This window comes from Chrysochloris asiatica, unplaced genomic scaffold, assembly GCF_000296735.1.
Source record: "Chrysochloris asiatica unplaced genomic scaffold, ChrAsi1.0 scaffold00134, whole genome shotgun sequence".
Taxonomy (NCBI): Eukaryota; Metazoa; Chordata; class Mammalia; order Afrosoricida; family Chrysochloridae; genus Chrysochloris; species Chrysochloris asiatica.
In genome coordinates this window covers 6105856-6117898 of record NW_006408652.1, presented here as the reverse complement: position 1 = coordinate 6117898, position 12043 = coordinate 6105856, and positions in this window count along the sequence as shown.

The window sequence follows — 12043 nt, the reverse complement described above, 5'->3', positions numbered from 1 at the left end:
TAGTTCCAGAGGGTACAGGGAAAGGTAGAATCTCCACTGAGTGGTTTTCAACCTGTCTGGATGGGGCTGATAAAAGGTGATGGGGCTAAGACTCAAAAAAGAAGAAAGAAAGAAAAAAGAGAGAGAGAGAGAGAGTATGCTTGTGCCCAGGATCACTCCTGGAGATTTGGTTAAGGTACTTCCCAGCTTCTCAGTCTCAGTTTACAACATTCCCTGCTTGGTATAGCAATGCACTCCTTCTATTAATACACTGTTATTGTTGTTGGCTATCATTGAGTCTACGCATTTTGATACCATGCTCAACAAGATTAGACCACTGTGATACATAGGGTTTTTAATTGATTAATTTTCAGAATGAGATCTCCAGCCCTTTCTTCCTAGTTTGCTTTAGTGTGAAAGCTTCGCAGCACACCTTGGCAACATGCAAACAAGTGTCCACTGACAGGTGATAACTGAATATGAAATACACTGGCCAGGAAACATACCTGAGTCTCCCACATGGAAGGCAGAGATTTCTACCCCTGAACCAGTAATGCCTCATAACCAGGTACCATTGAGTCAACTTTGACCCATGGTGAACCTGGCTGTATGAAAATAGAACTGTGTTCCACAGGGTTTTCAGTGGCTGATTTTTCAGAAGTATTGATCACCAGGCCTTTCTTCTGAGGTTCCTCTGTGTGGACTCAGACCTTTTGGTGTGCAGCTAAGTGCATGAACCATTTACACTATAGAGTGACTCCTCATAGCTTTGCTGCTGCTGCTATGTGCTATGCAGTCAGTTCTCATAGGGATTCTGCATAGTGTTTCCAGGACTATAAATGTGTGCAGGAGCAGAGAGCCTCATCTTTCTCCCATGGAGTGACTGGTAGGCTCAAACCACTGACCTTGTAGCTATCAGCCCAACTCTTAATCCACTATGCTACCGGGTTCGTTCCTCATGTTGCTGTTGTTGTCAGGTGCCATCGAGTCAGAACCGACTCATAGTGACACCATGCACAGCAGAACGAAACAATGTCCGATCCTGGGCCAACTTCACTACCGCTGCCACACTTGAGTCCATCAATGATGCCACCTGGCCAATCCATCTCGTCAGAGGTCTTCCTTTTTTTCTCTGACCCTCCACCTTATGCAGCATGACATCCTTTTCCAGCAACTATTCTCTCCGGACAGTGTGTCCAAAGTATGAGAGAGGAAGCTTAGCCATCCTGGCCTCCAAGGAGCACTCTGGCTGCACTTCTTCCAAAACAGATCTATTGGTTCTTTTGGCAGTCCATGGCACTTTCAGTAGTCTCCTCCAACACCACAACTCAAAGGCATCAACTCTTCTACGATCTTCCTTATTCACTCGTTCCTCATAGTCTTAGCTAAAATTATCTTATAAATGAGCCATCCGTGATAAATAGTAGGAACAACATGGAGGATAGAAAGATAGATAAGACAAAAGATGAAAGATGAAGGATGGAGACAAGCTGGAGGGTGAAAACAGAATGGTAAGTGAAAATAAGAAGGAAGGTAGAAGATGGAGGGTAGATACGAAATGGAGTGTGGGTATAAGATGGACAATGAGTATAATATGAAGGGTGGAGACAGGATGGTGGCTATAGACAATATGTAGAGTGGGGATTGAAGGCAGAGTGGAGACAAGAAAGAGGATGAAGGATAGATACAAAATGGAAGATGGAAACAAAATGTTAGGTAGACATATAATGGAGGATCAAGACAAGATGTAGGATTAACTTTTTCTTTTTCTTTTTTTCCCTTTGCACCTTGTGAAATCCTCCTCATCCAAGAAAAAATCATGATGCTGAGATTTAAAGCCAGGCAGTTTGACCCCAGTCATCACACTAGATCTTGATTCAAATCAAACAATGCTTTTCCCAGCAGTTAATCTAATTATTTCAACCCTGGAATTCTTTTCCAGGGTCAGAATTACATCTAAATGTCCTTAACATACTGATTGAACTAACACTTTGTTATTACCAGCTGGAAGTGAAAACATCAAAAACATTAATAAAAGAGTGAGCATGAGTATAAAATCCTTACACAAAACCCCCATTGACCTCCTAAATCCCTTCTGTATGTCGCATCATTTTTGGATTGGAGGTTTGAGAGCATTCTAAGAAGTGATATTTTCCATCACAATTGATGGCTACTAAGTTTCCTCCTCAAATGAGTTGCATCAAATAGATTTGGGTGCTATAACATAAAATAAGGCCTTCCAAATAGCAGGTGCAGAAACTTCCTCTGAAACATCAGTCAACTCAAATTTTAATTAAACACTAATGAGGAGCTTGTTCAACTGAACTTTAAACATTTGTTTATATTCTACATTGGCTACTTGGTAAGTATGCAGCTGGTAGAGTACAGCCAAATTTGTTTGATGCAACTCATTTGAGAAGAAAATTTAGTAGCCACCGATTGTGATGGAAAATATTTTTATAATGCTCTCAAAGCTCAAATCCAAAAAATGACATGACATCTTGAAAATATTTAAGGAGGGGATTCGAAGTGCAAAGATTAACTGCTGGTAGAGTGCAACCAAGAACTGATTGGAACACAAGTAGCTTTCCAACCTTTCTTACTTTCCTTCCTTCTACTCTCTTTTCCTTCCCCTTCCCTCTTTCCTCTCCCCTTCTCTCTCTCCTTTTCCTATTCTTCCCTCCTTTCCTCCACTTTTATCATCTTCTTCCCCAATCCTTCTTTCCCTCTCAGTCCTATCCTCCCCCCTTGCCTTCCTCTTCCATCATCTCTTTACTCCCTGCCGTTTTCTCTTTCCCTCCCCTTCTAACTCTGTTCTGCCCCATCTCCCTCCACCTCTTACTCTCTCCCATCTCTCCCTTGCTCCCTCCTCTCCATTCTTGCTCATGAGAGTCCCAGATGTGTTTTTCACCTATTCATCACCTTTTTAAAAAATTTTTTTATTATTTGACATATGCTATTATTCTTTCTTGTTGTTGTGAAATGTCATCGAGTTGATTTCAAGTCATAGTGATCTCTGTACAGCAGGACTAGGGGAACGTCAGATCTACAGCCAGCGGAATCATTTGGTCTGGCCGTGATAAGGCAATTACAGTTCCAGTCATTACATTGTTGTTGTTGTATGCTGTTGAGTCTGCTCCAATGCACAGTGACCCTGTGTAGGATTTTTGAGAGGGTTTGAACCTTGTGGTTCACAATCCAATACTCATCCTACAGCACCACACAAGGAGCCATCACATTTGTGGTGGTGGTGGTTATGTGTCCTGGAGTTGGTTCCAACTCAAAGCAACCCTGTATAGGGTTTCCAAGGCTCTAAATCTATACAGAAGCAGAAAGCCTCATCTTTCTCCCGCAGAACAGCTGGTAGTTTCGAATTGATGATCATGAGCTTAGCACCACAACCTGTAAGCACTATGCTACAAGAGCTCCTTGGTCATCACATTGTTGTTGTTGTTGTTAGGTGCCATCAATTTGGTACCAACTCATAGCTACCCTATGCACAGCAGAACAAAACACTGGCCAGTCCTGGGCCAACTTCACAATTGTTGCCACACTTGAGCCCCCTGATGCTGCCACTTTGCCAATCCATCTCGCTGGGAGTCTTCCTCTTTTTCTCTGACCCTCCACCTTACCAAATATGACATCCTTCTCCAGTGACTGGTCCCTCCTGACAATATGTCTAAAGTATGAGAGACGAAGATTGGCCATCCTGGCCTCCAAGGAGCACTCTGGCTGCACTTCTTCCAACACAGATCTGCTGGTTCTTTTGGCAGCCCATGGCACCTTCAATATCCTCCTCCAACACCATAATTCAAATGCATCAATTCTTCTATGGTCTTTCTTATTCACTCTCCAGCTTTCACATGCATATGAGGTTATTGAAAATACCATGGCTTGGGTCAGGCGCACCTTAGTCCTCAAGCTGACATCTTTGCTCTTCAACACTTTAAAAAGGTCTTGTACAGCAGATTTGCCTAATGCAATACATCGTTTGATTTCTTGACTGCTGCTTCTGTGAGTGTTGATAGTTGATCCAAGAAGAATGAAGTCCTTGACAACTTCAGTCTTGTCTCCACTGATAAGAATGTTGTTTATTGATTCAATGTTGAGGATTTATGTTTTCTTTACATGGAGATGTAATCCATATGGAAGGCTGTGGTCTTTGATCTTTATCAGTAAATATTTCAAATCCTCTTCACTTTTAGCAAACAAGGTTGAATCATCTGCATATTGCAGGTTGTTAATGAGTCTTCCTCCAATCCTGATGCCATCACGTTAGGGTTGAGTTCCATGTTTGGCCAAATATAGCAGTCTAAATTTTAAGTTGATAATTTTGTACAAATTTTGATGTTACAAATTTTGGTAGAAAACGGTTCCCCACCCCTGCTTTACAGGGTTGCTATGAGTTGGAACTGACAATAAAACAAAGCCAACTACATGACCCAAAATCAAACCAAGAAGCAACCAACCAATCAAACAGCAGTAAACAATTAGCTCTCAGATTTTATATCACCTAGAATTAGAATCTAATTGATTTGGAGTCAAAGAACATACATACCTAGAAAATAAAAATTGTAAAATAAGAATGCACAAAGGCAAAACATTCAATCCACTACTACTTAGGCTGATAAATTGGGATTGTGGTTTATTTAGGTGAGCAACAATCCTCACCTAAAAAGTGTTACCTATAAAGAGCTGGTAAAAGATAGCTACACCCTTGAAATAGTTTGCTTTCTGACCTATACTAGTTTTAATAAAAAAAATTAAACACAAAAATAAATGGAATACTAAAATGAACATCTCAATAATAAAAGCAAAACAAAAAACTGTCTCCTAGTCCCCATTTATAAAACAAAAATCTCATCGAAATAAAAAAATGCATAAATGCTAGGTCTACAATTATTATTTGCAATTGTAGGACACCATTGTGAAGGATGAGTATTCCGGAACACTTAACTGTGCTCATGAGGAATCTGTACCTGGATGAAGAGGCAGTTGTTCAAACAAAACATGGGAACACTGAATAGTTTAAAATTTAAAAAGTTGTGTGACAAGGTTGTATTCTTTCACCATACTTATTCAACCTGTATAATGAGCAAATAATCTGAGAAGCTGGGTTATATGAAGAAAAATGTGGCATCAGGATTGTAGTCACAATGACTCATTAACAACCTGCGATATGCAGATGATACAAACTTGCTTGCTGAAAGTGAAGAGGACTTAAAACATTTACTGATGAAGATCAAAGAGCACAGCCTTCAGTATGGATTACATCTCAATATAAAGAAAACATAAATCCTCACCACTGGACCAATAAACAACATTCTTATCAACCAAGAAAAGACTGAAGTTGTCAAGGACTTCATTCTTCTTGGATCAACTATCAACACTCACGGAAGCAACAGTCAAGAAATCAAACAATGTATTGCATTAGGCAAATCTGCTGCACAAGACCTTTTTAAAGTGTTGAAGAGCAAAGATGTCAGCTTGAGGACTAAGGTGCGCCTGACCCAAGCCATGGTATTTTCAATAACCTCATATGCATGTGGAAGCTGGAGAGTGAATACGGAAGACTGTAGAAGTATTGATGCTTTTGATTTATGGTGTTGGAGGAGAATATTGAAAGTGCCATGGGCTGCCAAAAGAACCAATAGATTCATTTTGGAAGACATGCAGCCAGAGTGCTTCTTGGAGGCCAGGATGGCCACTCTTTGTCTCTCATACTATGGACATGTTGTCAGGAGGGACCAGTCGCTGGAGAAAGATATCATGTTTGGTAAGGTGGAGGGTCAGAGAAAAAGAGGAATACCCCCAATGAAATGGATTGGCCAAGTGGCAGCATAGATGGACTCAAGTGTGGCAACAACAGTGAGGTTGGCCCGAGATTGGGCAGTGTTTCATTCTGCTGTGTCACTATGGCTGATAAATATGGGTTGGTACCGACTCGATGGCACCTAACTACAACAAAGAATTACTGTGACTATTGATATTAACATTTTCTATAACTTGCATTCTCAAATATAAGATCCCACTGGAAAGGTAATGCAGAGTAAGCTAAGGAAAATATTGAGTGCCCGGGCAAGAGTGGACTGCTACTGCTAAGTACCCTGGAGTTGGTTTTAGGTACTATCAAGTCAGTTCACATTCATAGGTACCCTATGCCCAACAGAACAAAACACTGTCCAGTTCTGCACCAGTCTCATAATTGTTGCTGTGTTTGAACCCATTGTTGTAGTAGCTGTGTCAATCCATCTCATTAAGGACCTTCTTCTTCCTTGTAGATGCTCTACTTTGCTTTTCATGATGTCCTTCACCAGGAACTAGTCCTTCCTCATGACACGTCCAAAGTACATGTGATGACATATTTGTCATCCTCACTTCTAAGGAGCATTCTGGCAAGAATGTACACAATGCCTGAGATTGGGCATGGTGGAATTTTAATTGTGCCCTATATTCCTTTTTAATGTACCTTTCTTTGATTTGTCCCTTCATCAAATTCCTTCACTTCCTTCAAGAGACAGATGTTCATCTTAATAGGAAGCACCTTCCAGTCATCATGGGACACTCAGCAGGAATGTGGGCCCTATGTGTGCCAGACTCATCTGTTAATAGCATTTGAAGATCCTCTTGGAATTTGAAAGGCAAAATTTAAATAAGAGATGAAGTCTTTCAAAAGAAATGTGCCTGTAATATTTTAGTGCAAAATTACAGTCACAGGGAGCCCACCCAGAATTGGATCATTTGTTTATGCTACAGCCCATCTATTCGTCTGAAGGTGCAGTCCTAACATGTTACAGGTTTAGGATATTTCTCTATCCAATTCCTCACCAGAAAAACCACATCACTTATTATTTTCATTATTACTAGATGTGCGAGTATGCACCTATGCAAGTCCACTCAGTTTCCCAGGCTGCCAAAGGTAAATTTTACAAGATGAACATTTTTTGGTTTTGACCACAAAACCATCAATATATATTTATTGAGGGTTCTCATTATGCATAGTCACAAAAATATTGGGCAATATACAGTGAAACTGTTTGAAAGGATGGGTATATGTGCTTGAAGCCTTGTAGAAAATCACACTGAGTGAACTATCACATAAAGAGGCACGGAGTTTGGGTTCCATTTCTGAGGATTAAGAACACTGGCAGGTAAAGTAAATGTCAGAAACATTACCAAGGGAATGGAAATCTCTGGCCGTGAGGTTCACTGGGATGGAAAGGATATTATACATAATCGAATTAACTTAATGCATCATTAATTCAGTTGAGGGAGTACAACTAGTCCCTGGGTTACCTACAAGATTCTAAGAATTTGTAGGTTAGAAGGAACAGGTGAATATGATTTTGATTTAGCCTTACATTCATTCAAGAAAAATGAGACCTGGGGGCACTATAGAATAATCTTAAGGTTGGAAGTTTAAATCCACCAGATACTCCTTGAGAGAAAGATGATGTTTTATGTTTCCATAAAGATTTACAGCTTTGGAAACCCTACATAGAATCACTATGAGTTAGAAGTTGGAATCAACTTGATGGCAGTGGGTGAGTAGGGTTGGTTCAGAGGAGCTCTGACAGTATACTGGGCTAAGTGTTGGACTGTTAACTGAAAGGTCAACATTCAAACTCACCAGCCACTCAGTAGGAGAAAGATGTGGCATTGTGCTTCTGTAAAGATTTACAGCACTGGGAATTTCCTGGGGCATTTCTAGTTTATCCTATGCTGTTAAGTGGTGTTGAATCAATTCTTACTTGTAGCAACCCTGTATAGCGTTTCCAAGGAACAGCTATAGTGTAACTATGAGTCAGAAATGACCAGACAATAGTGCATTTGTTTGGTGGATTTTGAGTTTGGCGGGAGAATGATTCAAGTATTTCAGAGTGAGGAAAAATGTATACAGCATTAAAGGGTAAATATGAGTTATTACTAAATCTGAAATTTTCTCAGTTTTAAAGATTCAAAGATAGTTAGGCTTCTTCTACCAGATCTCCTTGGAGAAAAAGATGGGGGAACCCATTTTACAGATAAAGTCATAAGGATTAACAGCATAACCCATAATTCTAAAGGAAAAATGAGATGATTTTAAATTGGTTAAAACTCGGAAAAGAAGGGTGAGAATACACAACTAGAACAATGTCGTCAGTGCCACTCAATTGTACACCTACAGTCTTGAATTGGTGTATGTTGTGTTGTATATACTCTCAAAAACATATAAATAAAATAGAGGGGGAAAGAAGGAGGAAATCGATCACTGTGGATATTCTAGCTCCTTTTATATAAATTTTAGAATCAGTTTGTGCATTTTTATAGAAAAGATCCTTGAGATTATGATAAAAATTGCATTGATTTGGGTGCTGAAGAAGGGGCAACACACAAGAAAGAGGAGGGGAATGGAAGAACAAGGCAGATGGGAGAACAGTTAGGCAGACTGGCATGGGCTGAGCGGGACAGAGGTAAATCATAATGTATGCACAATCTTGGAACAACAGGGCTCTGGAATACAAGGATTGAGGCATGCTTTGAATGGGTAAAAGGGGATAAATAATGTTAAGATACTTGGCTGTCTTTTGAATCTTGGTTTCACTTGCATACCATTGTAAAATAGACACTTGAGGGGAGAGAAAGGAATAGCCAGAAATAGCACCATAGAAAGCTTGTAAGTCCATCTTCTGGCTATAACTGATTGGAATAGCTCAAATGGGGCTACAACTTGCCCAATGAAGGAGGCTTCCTGCAGAGCCTTTGCATTGCATTAAGACTGTAGGTGGAATCCTGAACCCCATCCAGAATCTTCTGAAGTGGGAAATCTCCACTTGAAAGGACAAGCAGACCAGCCTGGAGCAGCTAGAAGAAGGCAAAATACTTCTTCAAAGAACGACTGGCAGGATAAATACAAAACAATGATGGCAGTCCAAATGACTACTACAAGAACAAGCAAGTTGCTCACCCAGGAGACATCATGGCAAGTGGTTGGGGTCTCCACAGGGCAAACCCCCTTCCAAGACTAAGACTCAATGCAAATACACATGCAGGGATATGGTATGACTGATAAGGGGAAGTGAGGGAAAAACAGCAATGAAGCTGTGAGCTAAGTCCAACCACATTCAATAGACTCCTTGTGAACCCAGGTGAAAACCTGATTGGCCAGCAGTATGGCAAGACCTGGGTATTCCTGGGCCCAGAAACACTGACATAGCCACAGAGGACTAGAGTGGAGAGTGATGCGTCCAGCTCTTAAGAAGTGAGGGGATATGCAGAAGAATATCCACACTTGCAGATAATACCTACTTGACTTGGCTTCAATGACTGGATGATAAGAATGTGACTAGAGAAAAAAAGAGAGGGCAGGAAAAGAGTAATCTGATACAATTTGATGAACTTGACCTACACCTATGGATGCAGTAGCTCAAAAGAGGGAACACATCTTTACGGTGAGGATCCTTCCCACCCCCTCGATACACAGGGTAGACAGGGATGGGCAACTTGGACATTGGCTACCAAAAAAAAAAAAGGGGGGGGGGCTACAAAGGCAAGAAGTGACTGGCTTACAAGCTTTCAAGAGGGAGCCTAGATCCAGAGGGCACAGAGGAAGGTAGAATCTCCACTGAGCAGTATCCAGTCTGTCTGGGTGAGGTGATGAAAGATGGGGATAAGACTTTTGTGGTACAATAGTGAATAATTGCTATCAGGACTGACTGTGAGGATTGGAAATGTAAAGGTAGACGTTTTGTAGCAAAAGAAGGGGAGTGGGGAGGCAGTGACCCAGCACTAGAAGCTGTGGAGCTGCGCATCTGGAAGGAAAGGTGTGACTGATTTTTCATCTTTCACATATCTTTCCTCTTCACTCTGATCACACCCTCATTGCCCAGCCCAGACACCTTCAGGTGGGCGGGAACACATCCCCAAAAGTGTCCAGCATTGCACCCACAATTTTCCCAGGTCACAGAGAGGAATCCCTCAGACTGCTTCTTATGACATCTGACTCTGGGACCCAGCCCCAAAGTTGTCCTGGGTGGGACACTTTATCCCTGCCTGCACAGCAAAGGTCACTGGACAGTCAACTATGATTTCATTTTTGTTTTTGATTGGTGGTTTCTGTCTCTGTGTTTATCTTGTTTCTGTCTTTGGTTCTTTGGGCATCACTCTTTTCCCAGGAGTGGGGGCAATCTCTCCCTACCTTACCCAAGAAGAGACAGCAACTGTGCTCATATAGCCAAGCTACAAGCATACCCTGTAATATCCCACCATCTGGACAAGAGCCAATATGAGCTGCTAGGCATTACATGTGAAAAGGGAAGCCTATCTCCAGATCATATACACCAGGAGACACTCAGTAAGCTTAACAACACAGCAACATATATCCATTTAAGCATTTAAAACCCACATAACTGAGAACAAACAAGATGGTGGATCAGGTAGAAGTGCAGTAAGGAGCTCCAGTAGCAACAACACAGAAGCCCAGATGAAGCAGGCTCAAGGGATGGTGCCAGAACCCTGAACCATATATAAAAGAATATTTAGAAGGTGGGAAGGCTTACAGCTAGGGGAATATGTAGCAGAAGCAAGAAATCTATTGCTTTCTAATACAAGACACTTAGCTGCTCCAGGAGCTACTATCTTGATCAAGACTAAGCGGGGGAAGGATCAGAGCAGCCACAGATGCCTGACAGAACTGTGGAGATAAAGGTGTGGACACTCTTTTTTTTGTATCTGCTCATTGCGCACCTCCATTCAGGTGACTAGAGGGAGTACCTGAGTGAGTGGACACCCCACCCCCACCCCTAGATGGTTCTACTATGCATGCACACAAATTCCTCGAAATTTAAAATGACAGTTTCTAATTAAAACCAAATGGCAGTGCAAAATGGCCACAGCTCGCCCTGAACTGTTTATCACGAGGAAAAAGTCCTGGATGGGAATTGTGGAAGAGACAGGTAGACTAAAAAGGAAACAGGCCAAACTGAATCCTGAGTTACATCATAACCACCAACAGTGCCATCTTGAAATTTCTCAGGAAGAAGAGTAAAAAGGGAAGCCCATCTACCTGGCGGCAATCAGAAAGCATAAAAAATACCAAAATTCACACCCATCTAAGTATTAAGGCCACAGATAACTCCTGAATATGCCCAAAAAACTGAAACAGATGACCATATGAGCACATGTCCAGAAACAAGATAAAGTGACTGAGACAAATGAGATGGAAGTAGACCTACACTCCATACTGGAAGATGGGCAGGCTTTGGAAATGCCTGAGGAGGAATTCAGAAAAATGATTATAAAATATATCAAAACACTATACAATGGAGTTGAGAAAAATAAGGAAGAAGTCAGGAAAGTGCTACAGGAACAAACAAATAGATACAGCATTGGAAACAATTCAAAACCTACAGAAAGAGGTCCAAACGATTTATAATAGAATATCAGAAATGGACAATACACTGAAGAGGCAAAGGAATATAATTGAAGAGATAGAAGCCAGAATTAGTGAGCTAGAAGATAAATCTCTCAACACTACTAGGATAGAAGAGCAAGCACAAAAATAAAGGGAAAAAAATCTGAAGAAGGCCTGAGGTTCATGTTGGACAACATGAAGAGGAATAACTTAAGAATTATCATCATTCTGGAACAAGAAGAATCACAGAAGTCCACAGATGAGATAGTTGAAGAGCTGCTGGAAGAAAAATTTCCCTAATGTCCTGAAAAGCCAAAAGGTAAGCATTCAAGAAGCTCAACAAACTCCAGGAAGGATAGACCCTAAAAGACAATCACCAAGACATAATAATCAACCTCTCCAAATTCAAGGATAAGGACAGAATCCTGAAAGCAGCTAGGGAATAGAGAAGTGTAACATACAAAGGCAAGCAAATAAGATTAAGTTTAGATCTCTCAACAGAAATAATGCAGGCAAGAAGGCAATGGATATATGTTGTTGTTGTTAAGTGCCATCAAGTCGATTCCGACCCATAGCAACCCTGTACAGGGTTTCCGAGGGTGTAAATCTTTACGGGAGTAGAAAGCCTCATCTTTCTCCCACGGAGCAGCTGGTAGTTTCGAACCACTGACC